The sequence below is a fragment of the Polypterus senegalus genome, chromosome 14 (genome assembly GCF_016835505.1).
Source record: "Polypterus senegalus isolate Bchr_013 chromosome 14, ASM1683550v1, whole genome shotgun sequence".
Taxonomy (NCBI): Eukaryota; Metazoa; Chordata; class Cladistia; order Polypteriformes; family Polypteridae; genus Polypterus; species Polypterus senegalus.
Window position 1 is genome coordinate 74,938,341 of NC_053167.1, and position 19,232 is coordinate 74,957,572.

The window sequence follows — 19,232 nt, forward strand, 5'->3', positions numbered from 1 at the left end:
GATTGCATTAAGTGAGACGCTCATGTGATTCACTCCGTGCATACAGAAAGCTTTATATATCATGCCCTACAGTCTCTTAATAACCTAATGGTTTGCATACATTTAAACTTGTACTATAACTTGGTCGTATATGAAGGGATTAAGCTTTTAGGGACCAGCAGGATTTTTCTGCCCATGATGTTAACTGGCTTATGAGCCAATTTTGGCTTTCATTCTCTAGAGATGAAGTGCTGAATTAGGCTGAGAATTAGAAAGACAGACGCCCAAAATGAGGTTACACCTGTTCATACGCATGCCTAGTTGTAGAGCACATCATAGGACAACTCAAATGTAGGTGGCAGTGTCTGGATGCTTCAGGTGAGAGACTGCTCATCCAGCCAACAAAGATTTGCAGCATCGTGAATGAATGCACTGTGCTACATAACGTGGCACAGCATAATAATCTTTCACCCCTGACCTTGATGATATGGAGCCAGATGATGCCATTCCCTACTCGGAAACTGACAATTGTATATGTTGCACTTAATAGCTATTACTCAATGAGATACTGTATGTTGTGTTTTTCCCGATTCCTCTACAGCTACCTACTCTGCCACATATGTATCTCTGAACTGCTCATGCATTATAAGGCATCCCCGATTACAGCTGCCATTCGCAGATTGAAATCAGAGATGTACTTTTTCCCCATAATGTTACACTCTTACTCTGCCGGTGATGATGATCTGCTCCTTTGTCTGTGGTCAGACCATTTTTTTTTTTATTTTAAATTTCAGGTATGGTATGGCTAGTCGAGCTGACCTCATTCACAGCAGCAGTAACATGTTGCCATTAAACATATTTGCCCTTGTTGGTGACACCTGTACTTAGGCCTCCAAATAAAGGTTCTTTGCATGCCTTTTCAAAGTTTTTGCTTTTTCCCTTCTCTTCTCTGTTGTCACCATTGTCTCATCATACAGGTAAATCTGTTCATTATATACAGTACATCAGTCATTTCTTAGCCCATTTAGTTCTGAACAGAGCCACAAGGGGTGTTGGAGCCTATCCTAGCTAGCACAGGGCGTAAGGCATGAACAAACCCTGGATATGGCGGCAGTCCACCAGAGGGCATACACACACGCGCGCACGCACACTAGGGCCAATTTAGTATCACCAATCTACCGAACCTGCATGTTTTTGGGAGGAAACCAGAGCACCTGGAGGAAAGTCGCACAGACACAGAGAGAACATGTAAACTCCGTGCATGGATGATCTGGGACACGAACCCTGGTCTCCTCACTGCAAGACAGCAGCACTACCACTGTGAGGTTGATTAGCATGGTCCATATATGGTTGCTTCAGGGTGACAACTGGGCATGGTTGGAGGTCGTTTACATAGGCACATTTATAAGATGTTAGTAATTTATAAAGGGTAAATCACATACAAATGTGCATACACCAGGTTTGTCCTGTTTTTTGCTGTTTGCATATTTTCACACTTAGTTTTATAAATGAGAGCCAGGATACTTAACAACTTCTATAATTTACATGGTTAAAGAAGACTGTATAATTGTGGTGCATTACAAAAGCAGAGAAGAGCATCTCTGTCTAGAGGTGTTTTCTACTGTACATTTTAGGAGTGACGTTCAATCTGGTTGCTAGTAAAATAGTGATAACTAACAGGTACACAAAATAAAGCATATAAATGTTACAACAAGGCCAGACCTAGAATCCAAAGAACAAACCAAAATCGTGGTTCAAAGTCAAAAGTGAAGGTTGTAACAAAGTTCAAAGAAACTTCCACTACAGGTACAAGGTCTACTTCAAAAATGAAACTATCACTAAGGCATTCAAAGAGACTGGAGTATCCACCAAGGCACACTGACAGGTGTCCTGTTTATACATCACCTCCTATGCTGTCATTGCTGTGACAAACGTGGTTATGTGACCAAATTCAAACTGATGTCGCAGTAAACAAAAATTAAACATTATCAAAAGTCAGATTTTTACTTTTAAAACTGAAGGTCAAACTGATATAAATTTCCGAATTTACACATTTAAAAAAAAAAACTTAAGGAAAATGTACATTTAAAACAAACATATTACAATAAACAAAAAATTGAATAAGATTTCTTTTGCACATCTAACTAAATAGATGCAGTTCTGTTACCTTCTGATTCCTTTCATAAAGTATATATATTTTCAACTTAGCCATAAAACGGTCATGCTGTAGATGTTTGTAAAGTTTTATTTTTTAATATATGACTTTATGTTCTAAATGACAGACATTACAATTGAATCTAACTTTAAAAACATTACTTATTAGACTTACCAGAATCAGGATTATTCTTAAGGAGTAATATGCCTTTAAAGAATATTCATTTTAACAATATAATTTCTCCCTGCTAAGAAAAGTTCGAGAGATGACCACTTCTTAGAATCTTGTTTGATACTTTCCATCGTATTGCAGGAATTAAATTTGAAAAGGTCTTTAAATTTTCTTGTGACTTTACCTCCACAATATCACAATTCTACAGAGATAATCAATGAAGATTGATCTAATTTAGTATTATGTGCAAGATGCTTAACTGGGAAAGCACATTCGTATTTAAATAAATTTTTAAACCGAGAAATTCTGTAAAAAAATTCCAGTCACTTTAACATGATTGCCAATAATGAATTTAAATGATTTAGACATTATATATATGCAGTGCTGCTTTTGTTCAGTTTCTTACTTTATAATTTTCTTTACCTCAAAACACAGATAGCCAGGAGTTGTATAGCAAATTCAAAATAGTGTTGGCAATAGTGGACAGTCTTTAAAATTTAACCCCCTAAACTAAAGGTCCACTCTATTTTAAACACAAAATCACCTTGATTTAAAAAAAAAAAACAAAAACATTTACAGCCTCGTTCTTGTACCTTGTATTTAATAATGGGCCTTCCTGTGGTATTCAGCGAAGGGAACATTTCCATTCATGCCAACATGAACGATAAACACATTCTTTCCTATACATCTCTAGGCTTAAATGGTATGGAGAACCGATAGCACAGATAATGTCAATGCCAGTCACTAGGGACACTGTTTGCATTTGTTTCAATGGTATGAAATCACCAGCACCAGGGGAAGGATGTCATGTTCAAGCAAAGATCAGTACATGAATCAGTCAAACATCCAAGGCAGTTAAGCTTAGACTTGAGCAGCTGTCAGCTCAGTAACTGCTGTCTTCATGCACCGACCAGATCAAGGCATCACAAAAGGCAGGGTCTAGTCGTAGGCACAATAGTTCATTGCCCCTAAGGCACAGCTGTTAAGAACAGACTGACAGCACAGCCTGAACTGTGATTATCTCACAAGGTTTGCAAGAGGAACACCACAGCATGACAACCAGGAGACTTGACAAATAACTCAATGACTGAGCCTCTTTAAGTAATTCAACCTAAACAGCTTCAGATAGTGGCCAAGTAAACGCCATGGTAAAGCTAACGGAGTGGTTAAACTCAACAAGCTTTAATGATGAAAAGGTTTTCTGCTAGCCCAGGTTATTTTCCTATATAAGCAATGCTGAAGGCAGTATTTTGTGTTAGACTATTAAATAAAAAAAATGGTTTTGTTCCAATTCTACATCTGACCCTGAACTTGTTTTGGTTTGTATTTCTTATATTTGCCATGAAGAAAGGGGCAAATGCTTGAATAACGGAGGTACTTCCTGGTGAAGCAATGTCAAAAATACCAGCAAAAGATTATAATCGAGAGCCCGTCTTATGTTTCATCAAAACCTAACTGCTGATCAAAAATTAAAGTAGAACACTAATAATGATCTGAAACTACAAACATGCAGAGAGTTCTTTTTATTTATCCACAAACTTGGATGACAAGGGAATTGCAAGGTGCCAACCTTTCAATCCTGATACATTGATGGTGTCAGTGTCACAAAAAATGGCATTAAAAAAAGATAAGAAAAAAAATCATACTTGAATTCTGCAAAGCAAAAAACACTATCTGCATTAAAAAAGAGCAAAATAGGTTTAGAAAAAGTGTAAAAAAATTAGCAGTGATTTCCAAACGTAGCAAGAAATCTAATCCTACAACACCTTGTAGCAGGGTGTGTCGATCCTCGTCCTGCACTTCATGGTTGCAGCTTTTTGATCCAAGTATTTTTTTTTTTTTATTCAGAAACCAAATTTTGCTTTTTTTTAAATCAGATTATTTACTTCAATTAGCTTGGCTTGTTCAAACTTTCCTCACTCACTTTAAAAATTCCTTGCAGCCTTTGTATGCCTGAAAAAATAATAAAAAAAGATTCTGACAATTAGATTAAATTAATATGACTGAGTTTCTTGTTTCTTTATAAAAACAGTAGGCTTATGATAAGATCTCAGAAATGCAGATTGTATGGAGTTAACTGTACTCTATGGTTCTCCTTGCCCCTCATTGTTAATTGCCCACTGGTTATAGAAAAACATGCAACATTGGCCAACTTGCAAAATGAAGTAAAAATAAGTGTACAATCTTCAGATTCTTGAGAAGCAGCAATGAAACAATAATAAGGATTTACATTTCATAGAGAAACCCAACCTAATTTATTATTGTTTATAAAATTGTATATAAATAATAAGAGTGAGGCATCTAATGAAATGAGAAGTTCAGTTAAGAGCAGGGATTCATTTTACATCAAGAAAATACAACTGCTGAAACACTCCAAAATCAGAACCTCAGCCTAAAGAGACTCTGTATGTTTGTTTCGATTTTAGTAATGTGTTAATGCATTTCAAATATGGCTAACTTTTAAGCTAACATTTTTACTTCACATAGTTTAAGCATTAAAGTTGGGTAGGGTGTTTGGGGTGCCAGTGTTGGATCGTGTATATCCTTCAGGTACATTAGTTTTCTTTTGAATTTCCACCCCATGCCATTAGCTTAATTAACAGATTCAAACTGACCCTTTGTGTGTGTGTGTGTTTGTGTGTGTGTGTATGTTGAGCGGTTTTCAAACGTCAATCCTAAGGTGAACAAAGTATATTTCTGCTACCTCCAGAACTGACTCCCTTTTACCCCATCTGGACACAGCAGACACAATGGGTTAACTGTCTCTCAGTTCAGAGTAAATGTCTTCTATTCAAGTGCTTTGCAAAGATTAAACATTTTAGACTTGCCATCCGTATGCCTTTATTCTTGTAAAATCCCTGGGTGTGTGTGAAAGAATTCACATTCAGCATAACTTGAAATTCTTCTTTTGGAACAGTATAATGCCGAGAATGTGAACAAGAGTGCTTGAGGACATCATCTTGCTGAGGCATGAAACCTGCACCAATTAGTTCACGCCAGGAGCGGTTTTACGACATGACATAATGGAGATGCATCTCCACATTCTCCCTCTCTTGTCAGTTGTTTCTCCTTTGTGAACCCCCTTAATGCGCTGAAACATCACCAAAGTGTCAAGAACCTCTGCCCTAATTTAGTGATGGGGACTGAAGTGTTCAGCTTGTGTTAAGTTGGATTTTTTTTTTTTTGCTTTGGTTAAAGCTTTTGAATATGCTCACATCAACAGTGCTGGGCAGCACAGGACTCTTACTGAGATGAATCTTTTTTTCTCCCAGACACTATTTTACTTGTGGTCAATTAGAAAAAAATAAAAAGCACAATTTAAAATGTATTTTTTTTCATGATAATCACACCCTTTTAACCTCTATGAAGATAATGGCAACTCTTGAGTATCACTGTAGACCATTTGTCATGGTGTGCTGATGGGACCATTACATTTCAGCCTCTTTGTTTGATTTATCCATCCTTGAAAGTTTTGATCTATGGTGACACCTCTCCTGCTCTGTGATAAAGCTGAATATAATGGCTCGAACAGGAAGCTCATCACAACAAATAGTCAGTGGAACAGAGCTCACCTTTTCTGAGCAAAATATCTTTTTTATTTCAGTCGTACAAATAATAAAAACAAAAGCCAAGGTGTTGGTGCTCCCTTTCTCGATGCTTTCTAATACGTATCAGATTACTACAAGGGGCACAATACACTTTTGTGGTGTATGAGCCACCTCTGAAATGAGGGATTTACCAGTCCAGTCACTAACTAGCCATTGTGAACCCTTGTAATCCTGGTCACTTGTGCCTAGACTCTCCTGTTTCTTTTTTTTTTTTTTAGCTATATCTCATATTTTCTCATATTTACCAAGAGAAAATAACTCTATAATTTGTATTATTTTCCCAGCATTATTGTTAAATTACATTTTGTCTAGCAAATACTTTATAAATAGCATTATATTAGTGGAAAAATGTATGAACACTTTAGAAAGATCTCATTATTTTCATGTCAAATATAATCTGGATTTAATCATAATACTGTAGATAAATGGCGTCTGATTAAACAAAAATCACATATTTTTCATGTGTTTGTAGAGATGACTGTAATTTTTCATTTTTTTTATTCAACCCATCATTTAACAGTCAATATAATATCTGGATTGGAAAAAAGTATGTGAACCTTTGCACGAACTTCTCTCTTCTGGTCATGATTTAATATTTCAGTTGAATTAGCCATTTTAAATCATAACTTTTTTTTTGTTTCAGCTTTCTCATGCAGTTTTTTTACGTGCGAATGTATGGCCATTGTCATGATGCATTGCTAACATTCTGTTAAGTTTTACTCGACACAGATACTCTTGAGTAGGATTTGCTGCTACATGCTGGTTTTGGGGGCTCCACAGTAACCTTAAATCATCACGCCCACATGCTTTTGTGAGACGTTCACCTTGAGAATTTATTTCTCTAAGAAATAATTCTTCATACGCAAGTGTATATATGGGAATGTTGATTTCTTTATGCTGGATACATTTCTGTGCAGTTAAGTTTGCAGTTTAACATTCCTGATCATTGTAACTATGTATTTCATAGTGCTGCAAGGTTATTTTGTTTTGTATTCGGGTCTTGCCATATTATAATTCTCATTACTGATGCGGTGCTACCAGTTGCCAAGTAACGTGATTCCTGACGTCATAAGGGCAATAATTAATTTGTGTCTATGATTTGATTAAAAAATTCCAATGAACGTAGTGTGAATTTCCTTCTCAAATTTCTGAACTTCTGATTTCCCCCCCCAACTTTGATTTTTGATTAGCTTCGATGCAAAAGGTTTTATTGTCTTGGTTTGGACTATGTTTAATCTCCTGGTCCTGTTCCAGCCTTCGGGCAAAATGCAAGCCATGCTTCATGGATAGAATGAAGTCTCTTTATTGGACAGATGCGTTTTCTATTTTTCAAACACGACGTCATTTACATCAAAGTTTAATTGTATTCTTCTAATAAACCTTCCAGTTGATATAGATTAAAAAACAACAAATTATTCGTATTTGAGAAAATTTGAAAATTATAATATAAGCAGATATGATTTATTTTCTAATTTCCTTTTTTTTTGTTCTGTCTCTCAAGGCTTTTTAAAAATTGATTTGTTTTCTCATTGTGAGCAAAAGTACACCATGAACTACGAAGTGAAAACCAAAGTATGAACCAAACTGAACTGTTACACAACTAGGCTAAAATTAAGCCAAGAGAGAATGTTGAACAGGGTGACATTTGTGATTTCACAGGTTTGTAAGTGTTGCAGTATTAAAATGAAGGTAGCTTATTTTAGTTGGAACAAAATATTCAAAATGTCACATTTTGTAGGAGTGTAACTTCTCGTATTGGTTTTTGCATTTCCTTCCATTGCTTCTAAAAGCTTGTCTTTTTTCTTCTCTTTTTGAACTATTGGTGGACAGTTGGGACATTAATTAAAATTATGTGTGTGTACTCCCTCAACCACAAGTTATTACCATAATTGAGTAAATATATACAGAGGGTACCCAATACTCATTATAGACAATGACTTAAAGCGTACAATTTGCTAGTTTCTTCAGATTGCTGATTTCACTTGAATATTGAAGGTATGCCTCCTAATTATGCCTACATCTTGGACGAGATGAGGCTCATGTCGAACAGACTACTGAACAAAAGGTAGGGAGACAGTGAGAAAAAGTACACTTTGTGGAAAATGATTTTGTTGAGTTGTTCAACAACTTCAATTCCAGTAAGCAGATTCCTGGCTGGTTCCCCAGCCCTTTGGCAGACTGTGATGAATTGATTTTTTGTTTACTGTGATCTGACAGGATAACCAAAGAGGAAACTGGAGCATTATAAAAACGGAAATATTTGCAAAGATGTGCAAAAGGCAAAAAGAGATGTTAATTAGTTGGGAAGTGTTTGGCTATCTAAAATTCAAATTTATTTTGTACTAGTAGTGAGAAAAACTTTGTAAATCTCTTGGAACAGAATTTGGCAACTTACATCAAATCAAATGGTACCAAATGGAAGTTTGCCTAGTGTAGTGAATGAATAGGAAGAAAAATGCCCTCAGCATCACAGCCACCATTTTTACCAGCACTAAGCCAATGACCTTTTATCTCTGAGAGGTGCTATACCTTGATCTTAGCCAGGCAACACTTTAATTATAACTCAAGATCAATTTATCTCACCAAACATACTGCTACTAAGACAACAAAACTTTATTATTGTTCCATTTAGCTTTAGGAATAGTAACTAATGCTGCTTTAAAATGAAAGCCAAACAGCCAATTTAAATGTTTGAAGTTGGACAGATGAATTTAGATTAATGCTAAAGAACACTCTACCTGCACATGCCAAATGCTACAAAGGTGTCTCTCAAACATCAAATATACTACAACATTAAGAGACAAAGCAAGAAAGAATCTTCATGGATGACCACCGATACAAGAAGCAGTTATTAAATAGTGTAATTGACTGTAGTTCTTCAGATCTCAACAACTGGTTGAATACTATTGGGATGAATGTAATTATGACAGCAGATAATATTAAGGATGACATTTGGTTGGAAGAAAATTGATTGATTGGTTTAATGAGCAAAAACAATCATTACAAAGATTAAAGAGTTACCCATGTTGTCAGAATTAGTGCACAGCTAAACAGAACAGTAGCAATAAATGTCAGGGAACAACAAACTGCTTCTTCTAAAAACATTCCCACTGAAAATCCCAAGAAGTGGTATAATTTTGTATGGAACATTTTGAGGAATGTTTGGTGGGCATTTCAAAACAGTTCATCAGTACTCATAATGCCTGGATGAATCAAAAAAATATTTTTCTTCTTTCAGTTTCTTCCATTTAGGGGTAGCCACAGCAGATCATCAGTCTCCATCTATCTCTGTCTTTTACATCATTTCTGCCACAATGACTGCCTTCATGTCCTCCCTCACCGCATCCTTAAACCTCCTCTTTGGCCTTTCTCTTTTCCTTTTGCTTTGTGGTTCTATCCTCAATATTCTTTTCCCAATGCACCCCTCATCTGTAACCTTCACATGCCCAAACCATCTCAATCTAGCCTCTCTCTTTGTCACCAAACTGTTGTACCTGTGTTGCAAGGTTATTATAGTTTTGCCTTTTTATATTAGTTTTTATTTCTATATTTTTTCTGACATTATTTGGAAATTCAGTTTAGTTTTCCTTTATCGTTTATTTTTAGTTTTAGTTTAGTTTTTATTTTGCAAAGTCATTTCTATTTTATTTTTATATATTTTAGTTTTAGTAATTATAGTATGTTTAAAGATCTACTATGGAATTTAGTTTTTGTGTCACAATGAAACAGAACTATACACTTAACGGGTTTGGATATAATATGAATTTAATGTTAGTGGAAGCTTGCTACACTACACAACACACTTTACTATTTGGTTTTGTTTTTGTCTGATAAAAACAAGGATAATCCAAACCAGATACTGAATATGAACAATTTTAAACAATTTTATAATTTTTAAAATATTTTCTATTTGATTTGTGCTGAACAAATCTGCACTGACTGTCTGCACTTTTTTTCTTTTCCTTTTATTGCCCAGAATAGGCAACTTTAGGTAAATTTTAAGGTGTGAGGGTTTTTTACTCTAAATGTCTACAGCACACCACATATCCTGCTCCAACGACAATGTGCTTATAATGAATGCCTTCAATATTTCATTCAAAAATCTCAAACACTGGGCTTTATTTTCTACCATCCATATTGATCTCTGATTCCATCTCCGGCACAAACAATTTATAGACACAATTTTACACCTGCAGGCCTGGAAAGATATATAAAAAAAAAGATTATATGTGTTCTGACAGGTGTGACTATGAAAATCACAGGGGCTAAGGAAGAACAAGGCTCTTAGACTTGAATCAGTGTGCAGACCTCACCTAGTTGTATTGAGAGAAACAAAGAAAAACAAGCATGTAGTGTCAAGGTTAGGGACAATGAGACTTGAATAGCCCATGTATAAGAATGGCAAACCCTTAATGACCAGAGCATGAGCAGGTAATAAGTATGGACAGGCACAAAATGACAGAGACAGCATCTGAGATTAAGAATAATATATACATTATCTAAATCTGTTTATCCAGAGCAGGATCACAGGAACCTGGAGGCTACCCCAGCAGGTTTAGATGCAAGGCACAAAAAATCCCTGGTATGCAATATGTATGATATAGCTGATGTTAAGAACAATAAGAATATGATATTTCAACTATCTGATTTGAGAGAGAAAGAAACAAATGGGGACCGATATTTTAAAGCATAATTCTGCTACTGGATTATTTTCACAATATCAGGTATTTTGAGCTGTGAATATGAACTAAAAAAGATAAATTAATAAATATAGGATAAATATAAAAACAAATTAGTATGTTTAGCTTTTCACCACTTGGCAGACTCTCTTTGTCTACTTACCTGTAGTTCAGTAGAGACATTGCCGACTCAGGAATTTTACAAGTGTTTTAAAGCTTTGCTGTTAAACAATGTTTTTAAAGCAAAAGTGATTGGTCAGCAACACTATGCTGATCCTGTATGACATCCTTCTCAGTCTCTTGATCAGCGCTGTTTTATTTTTAAAAATCAGGAGTGGTCTCTCCTAAACTTTCTCGTGTACTCAAATATGGGGATGGATATTTGAGGAGTATACCGTAAGACAATTATTATATTATGTACATTAAAGAACCATCAAAATCAAATCAAATTAATAATATAATGAACAATTATTATAAAATTAAAGTTGAATAAATCGGACTCTGCAGCTGCATGAATAAAAAAAATTTAGTATGTGTTCAGGTAAAGTACCACTTCCGTTTAATGGATTTGGCCCAAAAGTTAATACAGATCTACAGTTTTGGTGTAACAACCACATGCCAAATTTCATCCATCTATCTAGTTGCATTTTTGAGATATTGTGTTTATACACACACATGCACACACAGACATAATTCCAAAAAATGGTATTTTAGGACTCAGGGAGTTCTAAAACGTCAAGATTCATCAAAATATCGAGGTCGAATTTTTTTAATGATTGCTATACTTTCTATACACTTTGTATGCTTCGAGTGTGAATTAGCAGGCATCTGAGAAATAAACTGAAACGTTACTCACTTGTGATTTTTCTGTCCATACGGTAAAATTTTTGTTGAGCAGCACATTCCGATTTCAGGCGTTTGAATTGCATCTTGATTTTCAACAAAGAAAGGCGACACATAAATCACTTTCTATTCCACATGCTTTAGCCGCATATTCAGCTTGCTCTGTCACTGCAAATGCTGTGTGAAGAGCCGCCCTCCTTCACCAGCCGCCGTTCACTGGATGAATATGTGCAGGTGGCTCGAAGTGGATGGCTTTCAGTTTTAGAGTTAAATATTATAAGGGTTAAAAACTAACAGCAAGAAAATTAATTCAAAAATGAAGACTAAAATTATATTTAGTAAATTATTCTTTTATTTCAGTTAGTCTTTCCAGCTACTTTAATAGTTTTGTTTAGTTTTAGTTTTTCATTTCAGTTTTGTTAATTATTTTATTTCAGTTTACAAAAATGTTTTTTTAACAATAGTTTCAATTTTGATTTTAGTTTTCATTAACTATAATAACCTTGCTGTGTTGTCCCTCTAACATACCCGTTCCTAATCCCGTCTACCCTTGTTATTCAGAGGAAAAATCGTAGCATCTTCAATTCTGTCACTTCCAGCTGTGCCTCCTTTCTTTTTGTTAGTGCCATTGTCTCCAAACCATCCAACATACCGTTTTATAGACCTTCCCCTTCCACTCTTTCAGGTACTCTTCTATCACAAATCATTTCTGCCACTCTTCTCCACCCAGTCCACCCTGCCTGCACTCACTTCTTCACCTCTCTGACACACACTCTATTGCTTTGGACTGTTGAACTTAAATATTTAAATTTTTCTACCTTCGTCACCTCTGCTCCTTGTAGTCACACCCTTCTACCACCTTCTCTCTCATTCACACACATACACTCCATTTTACTCCTATTGACTTTCATTCCCTTTCTCTCCAGTGTGTACCTCCACCTTTCCAGGTTTGTCGCAACCTACTGTCTACTCCCATTACAGATCACAATGTCATCCACGAACATCATAGTCCATGGGACTCCTGTCTGACCTCATTGTGAGCAGAAATTGGCTCAGAGCCGATCCTTGAGGCAATCCCACTCACCTTGAACCAGGCTGTCATTCCCACTGAACACCTCACTGCAGTCACACTATCTTCAAACATATCCTGCACCACCCTCACACACTTTTTTGCTAGTTCCAACTTCCACATACAGTACTGGAACTCCTCTCTTGGTGTATTTCAGATAGTTTTGAAGTTTGGAATATTTGTATCTATATATAATATCTTGGGGATATCCTAGATCAAGTAGAAAAATGTCGCCAAACCAACTAAAAGATGAATCACAGATGTGATCTATACTAATAAAAGGCAAAGCCCTCACTGACTCACTGACTCATCACTAATTCTCCAACTTGCCGTGTAGGTAGAAGGCTGAAATTTGGCAGGCTCATTCCTTATAGCTTTCTTACAAAAGTTGGGCAGGTTTCATTTCGAAATTCTACGCATAATTGTCAAAACTAGAAGCTATTTTTCTCCATTTACTGTAATGGAGTTGAGCTCGAAAGCCATGGGGGGCGGAGTTTCGTGTGACATCATCACGCCTCCCACGTAATTACGCAGTACGTAGAAAACCAGGAAGAGCTCCAAAAAGCGCTTAAGAAAACATGCATTATTTAATTAAGAAGGCATCGAAACAATTAGAAGCAAGCGAGTGACATATAAAACCATATTCGGCGGCTCACGTGAACTGACGCAGTGCGCAGACAAAAAGCAACAGTTCCAAAGAGTGCTGAACAAAAACTGAAATACACTGCTACGCTCAAATAGATAAACCACACACTGTGGCGCAATAGTAGAGGCTTCGCCTCCATCGCCAACGTTCGAGGTTCGATTCCCGAGAGGGGATGCACTGAGTATATACGCATGCATTTTTATTCATTTTACCTTCGCATCCCCTTGGTTTGAGACGTATGAAAAAATATGCGGTTAACGCAGAAAGACAGATCACCAATTGAAGCTTTATGAATAATGGATACTTTATTCGCGATCAATGATTGTTTTGGTAAAGCCATACTAAGTGTATTCATTAGATGAATGGTAAAAAAGTAAGAGCAAGGGGAGGGTAACTTATTGAGGCACGCAGGCAAAACCACAATAGCACGCGGGCTCGATGTACTGTAGTGCGCGTCAACTCAATCTGAATTGCGATCACATTCGAAAAAATATATCTTTTCAAGTTCTATTTAGTCCATATGTGTCAAACTCAAGGCCCACAGGCCACATCCGGCCCGGCGTAATTAAATCCGGCCCGAGATCATTTTATATACTGTATTATTGTTATTAATGGCCCGGGATATGAAGCGCTGGTAACACAATAAACTACAGATCCCATAATGCAGCGCTTCAGCTGCCTTGCCGAACACTTACCGCGTTAATCAAGTCTAGCTTATGATGCTGCAAGTTATTGCGAAGCTAGCCCACACGATGCCGAAGAGAAAAGGTGATTCTGAACATAGAGCCTTTAAAAACCGATGGGAGGCTGAGTATATGTTTACTGACATTGCCGGTAAACCCGTGTGTCTCATTTGTGGAGCTAATGTGGCTGTAATTACAGAATTTAATCTAAGACGGCACTATGAGACAAAACATCAAGATAACCTGAAAGACCTGAATGCAATGCACAAGATACAGAAAGCAGAAGAGTTAAAGAAGAATCTGACACTTCAGCAGACGTTTTTACCCGTGCAAAATCACAAAGTGATTTCAAGTGAAGCTACTTTTATGGGAGACACAAATGCACCAGTGCAACTTGCCCCACTTTCCCTGTTGCCAAGTAATGTTGAACCAAGTCGGCACAACGGTGTTCCCAAATACGCATTTTGCTGATAAACTGAGCGCACTGAGTTCGCAGGCGCTTTGGTGACTTTGAAGAACAAAAAAAGAATTTTGAGTTGTTTGCAACCCATTTGCCGTCGATGTGGAAACTGCACCTGTGCAGATTCAGATGGAGGTGATTGAGCTGCAGTGTAATGGCACACTGAAGGCAAAGTACGATACTGCAGGGCCCGCACAGTTTATTCACTCCATTCCCGCACAAATGCTCCAGCTCCATCTACATGCGGCTCGAACCTTGTGCATGTTTGGTAGCACATATCTGTGTGAGAAGCTCTTCTCAGTCATGAAGACTAACAAAACAGCACACAGGAGTCGCCTCACTGATGAGCACCTGCAGTCCATCCTGAGAATCTCCACAACACAGAACCTCACACCAAACAGAAACGAACTTGTTGCCAAAAAAAGATGCCAGGTGTCCAGCTCTGATAAAATGACATAAGAGCAAAGACAACTGAATGATTTGATTTGTTATTGCTGAAAAGAACAAATTTTATTTATATTTCCAGGTTTTGTTATGCACCATGTTCATATTTGAATTTGTATAATTTTGACAGGATATATTTTTATGGAGAGCAAAATCTTTTGGGATATTTAAAATTTAAGTTTATTTTTTATATAAAATTACATAAGAGTAAAGAAATTTGAATGTTTGTTCTTTTAACATTTACTTTATTTCTAACTTGTATAATTTAGACAGGATATATTTTTATGGAGAGCAAAACATTATAAGTTATTTAAGGTTTGAGTTGATTTATTCCGGAATAATATTCTGTCGACTAAATAAAAATTCCTTCTATTTAAAATTTAAATAGAACTTGAACAGAAACGTAATAATCATAATATCCACGCAGACTTGCACGTAAGAGCGGGAGTCATCCGTTTTAACAAACAGCGTATTGCACTGATACGAAATAGCCTGTCCATTTAATTATTTAGGAATGGATAAATAAATTAAGATTTTGTACAAATAATGTTTTTCATTTTTCTTCCTTCATGGATTCTGGCACCCCCAGCAACAGTTGCTCGCACCCCAAAGACTTTATATATGTTTATATGTGTGTGTATATGTATATATGTAGATATGTATATATATATATGTATATATGTGTGTATGTATGTGTATATATGTATGTATATATGTGTGTGTATATATATGTGTATATGTATACAGTATATGTATGGATATGTATATATATATATATGTTTATATGTGTGTGTGTGTGTGTATATAAATATATATATATATATATATATATATATATATATATATATATATATATATGACAGCAACACTCATCACTCACAACCGTGACAAAACAATTACATTGACATGTTACGTTAATTTCAAAATGTTTCCTTTTCTTTTTCATTACTTCTTTAACACACTACTTCTCCGCTGCAAAGCGCGGGTATTTTGCTAGTCTATACTAATAAAAGGCAAAGCCTTCACTGACTCACTCACTCACGGACAATGTCCGCCATGTTGAACTTTCATATTTATGGCCCCATCTTCACGAAATTTGGTAGGCGGCTTCCCTGCGCTAACCAAAACCGATGTACGTACTTATTTCAGTGGTATAACACCACTGTCGGCCGCCATATTGAACTTTCCAACGTCACTAATTCTCCAGCTGCCCATGTAGGTAGAAGGCTGAAATTTGGCAGGCTCATTCCTTACAGCTTACTTACAAAAGTTAAGCAGGTTTCATTTCGAAATTTTACGCATAACGGTCATAACGGTTAACAACATCCGCCATGTTGAACTTTCTTATTCATGGCCCCATCTTCACGAAATTTGGTAGGTGGCTTCCCTGCGCTAACCGAAACCAATGTATGTACTTATTTCGGTGGTATGACGCTACTGTCAGCCACCATATTGAACTTTCCAACGTCACTAATTCTCCAACTTCCCGTGTAGGTAGAAGGCTAAAATTTGGCAGGCTCATTCCTTACAGCTTACTTACAAAAGTTAAGCAGGTTTCATTTCGAAATTTTACGCATAACGGTCATAACGGTTAACAACATCCGCCATGTTGAACTTTCTTATTCATGGCCCCATCTTCACGAAATTTGGTAGGCAGCTTCCCTGCGCTAACCGAAACCAATGTACGTAGTTATTTCGGTGGTATGATGCCACTGTCGGCCGCCATATTGAACTTTCCAACGTCACTAATTCTCCAACTTCCCGTGTAGGTTGAAGGTTGAAATTTGGTACTTATTTCGGTGGTATGATGCCACTGTCGGCCGCCATATTGAACTTTTCAACGGTCTTTGTTACTTATGGGCCCATCTTCAAGAAATTTGGTACACGGGTTCCCAACGTTAACTGAATCCTACTTACGTACATACTGTATATACGTCCATAGCCTGCAGCTCGGTCACTGTGTGAGACGGCGTTGGGTCCCCCATCTCAACGCCTCCCACGTTGTTGGCTGCCTGCCTATATAAGGCCCTCCGTTACTCCAGTCTCTACATTCCCTTCCTTGCTTCGCCATGGGATTCACGTCTCCCTGCTGATAACTACAGCCTTTTTATTTAATCCAATTTTATTCTCCACTGTTTTATTGTTCATTTATTACGATTATAGTTATTGTGTAGGTATTTTAGACTTACTTTACATTGTTCAGGTACCCATTTCCTTTATCATTCCAACCGTACCCCCATTAACATGTCTATCGAGGTGATCACCATCGATCAAAGAACTGTCACTTACCGAGTGGTTTCCATGCCCGGAGATGGCACCTATCTTTTCCATTCTCTTTCTTACATATTGCACGACCATACCAGGCTCACTCTTGATATCTGGAGGAACATCGTGTCTTATGTATTGAATGACTGGGACAGGTTCAAGGTGTGGACTGATGACGGTACAGGAGATAATTATTCTACACAGGAGCACTAGAAGAGTGAAATGATTAAGCCCTTCACCTATGCATCTGCATGTGAATTGATGGCTGCTGCTGAATTGTTCAGTTGTTGCTTTCAAGTGTACCGAAATGGCCAAATATTTTACACCTTTCGACAACCGCCAATGCCTCTTAAACATCTTAGATTGACAGGTGACGATTTCAGTAGTGGACACTTTGATGTTTATGAATTTTAAACTCTCAAAAGCTGGATGTAAAGTTATCGATGAAACCGGTTGTATGCTTACAACGCTTGACAGATGCCGATTGTCACTTCAACACAAGTCCTACAAATACTGTCGTAATTGAAACAAACCATGAAACTCAAACCGAGCGCAGCAATCCAAGCTGTGAGATTTGAAACAAGATTACTGTTCACATGGCCAACTGTACGTTGCATGCTCAAGAGGAAGCTCAGCGCACAGCTTGGTCATATTACAACCGGAGGGCCGAACTCACAATGTGGTATACAAAGAGATCCTTAACAAATAATTATTGGTATATTTTCCCCTCAATTTAAAAAGGTTTAATTTTCTTCTTAATAAAAATTTTAAGACAGTTCTTCGCATTTTGCTAATATATATATATATATATATATATATATATATATATGTATATATATATATATATATGTATATATATATGTGTTTGTGTTTGTGTGTATATATATGTGTGTATATATATGTTTATGTGTGTGTGTGTGTGTATATATATATATATATATACTGTATATATATGTGTATGTATATATGTATTTATATATATATATATGACAGCAACACTCATAACAGTAACAAAACAATTACATTGATAATCATGTTACGTTATTTTCAAAATGTTTCCTTTTCTTTTTCATTACTTCTTTAACACACTACTTCTCCGCTGCGAAGCGCAGGTATTTTGCTAGTAATTCATATAACTGGCCTGCGATTATAATGTGCATTGATGTGATAACATATTAAACGTCAAAAGTGATAAATATGATGTATAGACTGTATTTTAGATTCTTTTTAAGAAGAAAAGTGATGCATATTAGCATTAAAGAGCTTTTTTGTTTTTTTTTTGTTTTTTTTGCTCAGTTTATATTGTCTGCCTCTTGTCACTTCTCAGGGAACTGGCCAACAGGTCAGGAGTATCTCAGCCAACCTTCACTCCAACATGATCACAGTACTGGAAGCCATTAATCAACTGACAAGGTGCTACTTTAAGATTTAGTGTAGTGTGGGTGTACATACATATCAATAACATTTTCGCAAACATAAACAGGCAACTTGCAGAAGTGTCCGGTTCTCCTGAAGTAATTGGAGGATTTTAAAGAACTTAAATTGCAATAAGACCACCAAGTGAGAATGAATCTGCTTTTGTTAACCATAGGTAGTGACATTTTATTACTGCACAAGTCATCTGCAATTTTAATTGTGTCATACAGCACTTTTGAACTGCCAAGCAGGTGTTATTGTATGACATCACTGGAGACAAAGCTTGTCAACTGTGTTTCGTTCCTTAGCAGTGGGCGGTGCTTCATTGGAACAACTCCCCCCAGGTCATCAGTTATGTATGGGTGCTTTGTGGCACCACCCCCACCTCCATTTCATACTGAAAAAGTTACATCTATTTTGAATCTGCATGTATGTTTTGTATGGCGCTTTGGTAGCATTGCTTTCTCATAGTAAGGACATGGATGTTCTCCCTGTGTCTACATAAATTTCTTCTGGGTGCTCCAGTTTCCTTCCATAGTCCAAAGACAAGCAGGTCAGGTGAATTGGTGATCCTAAATTCGTTGGGGAGTGTGTGTGTTTGCCCTGTGATGGACTGGTACTCTGTCCAGTGTTTGTTCCTGTCTTGTGCCCTGTGTTCACTGCGATAGTTTCCAGCAGATCCTGCAACCCTGTTCAGCACTAAGTGGGTTAGAAAATGACTGAATGACATATTATGTTATTCATGTGGACTTTTTAACATTCACATATTTTTACACTTGAGTCCAAGCAATGTTGTATAAAAAAGAACCCTGGT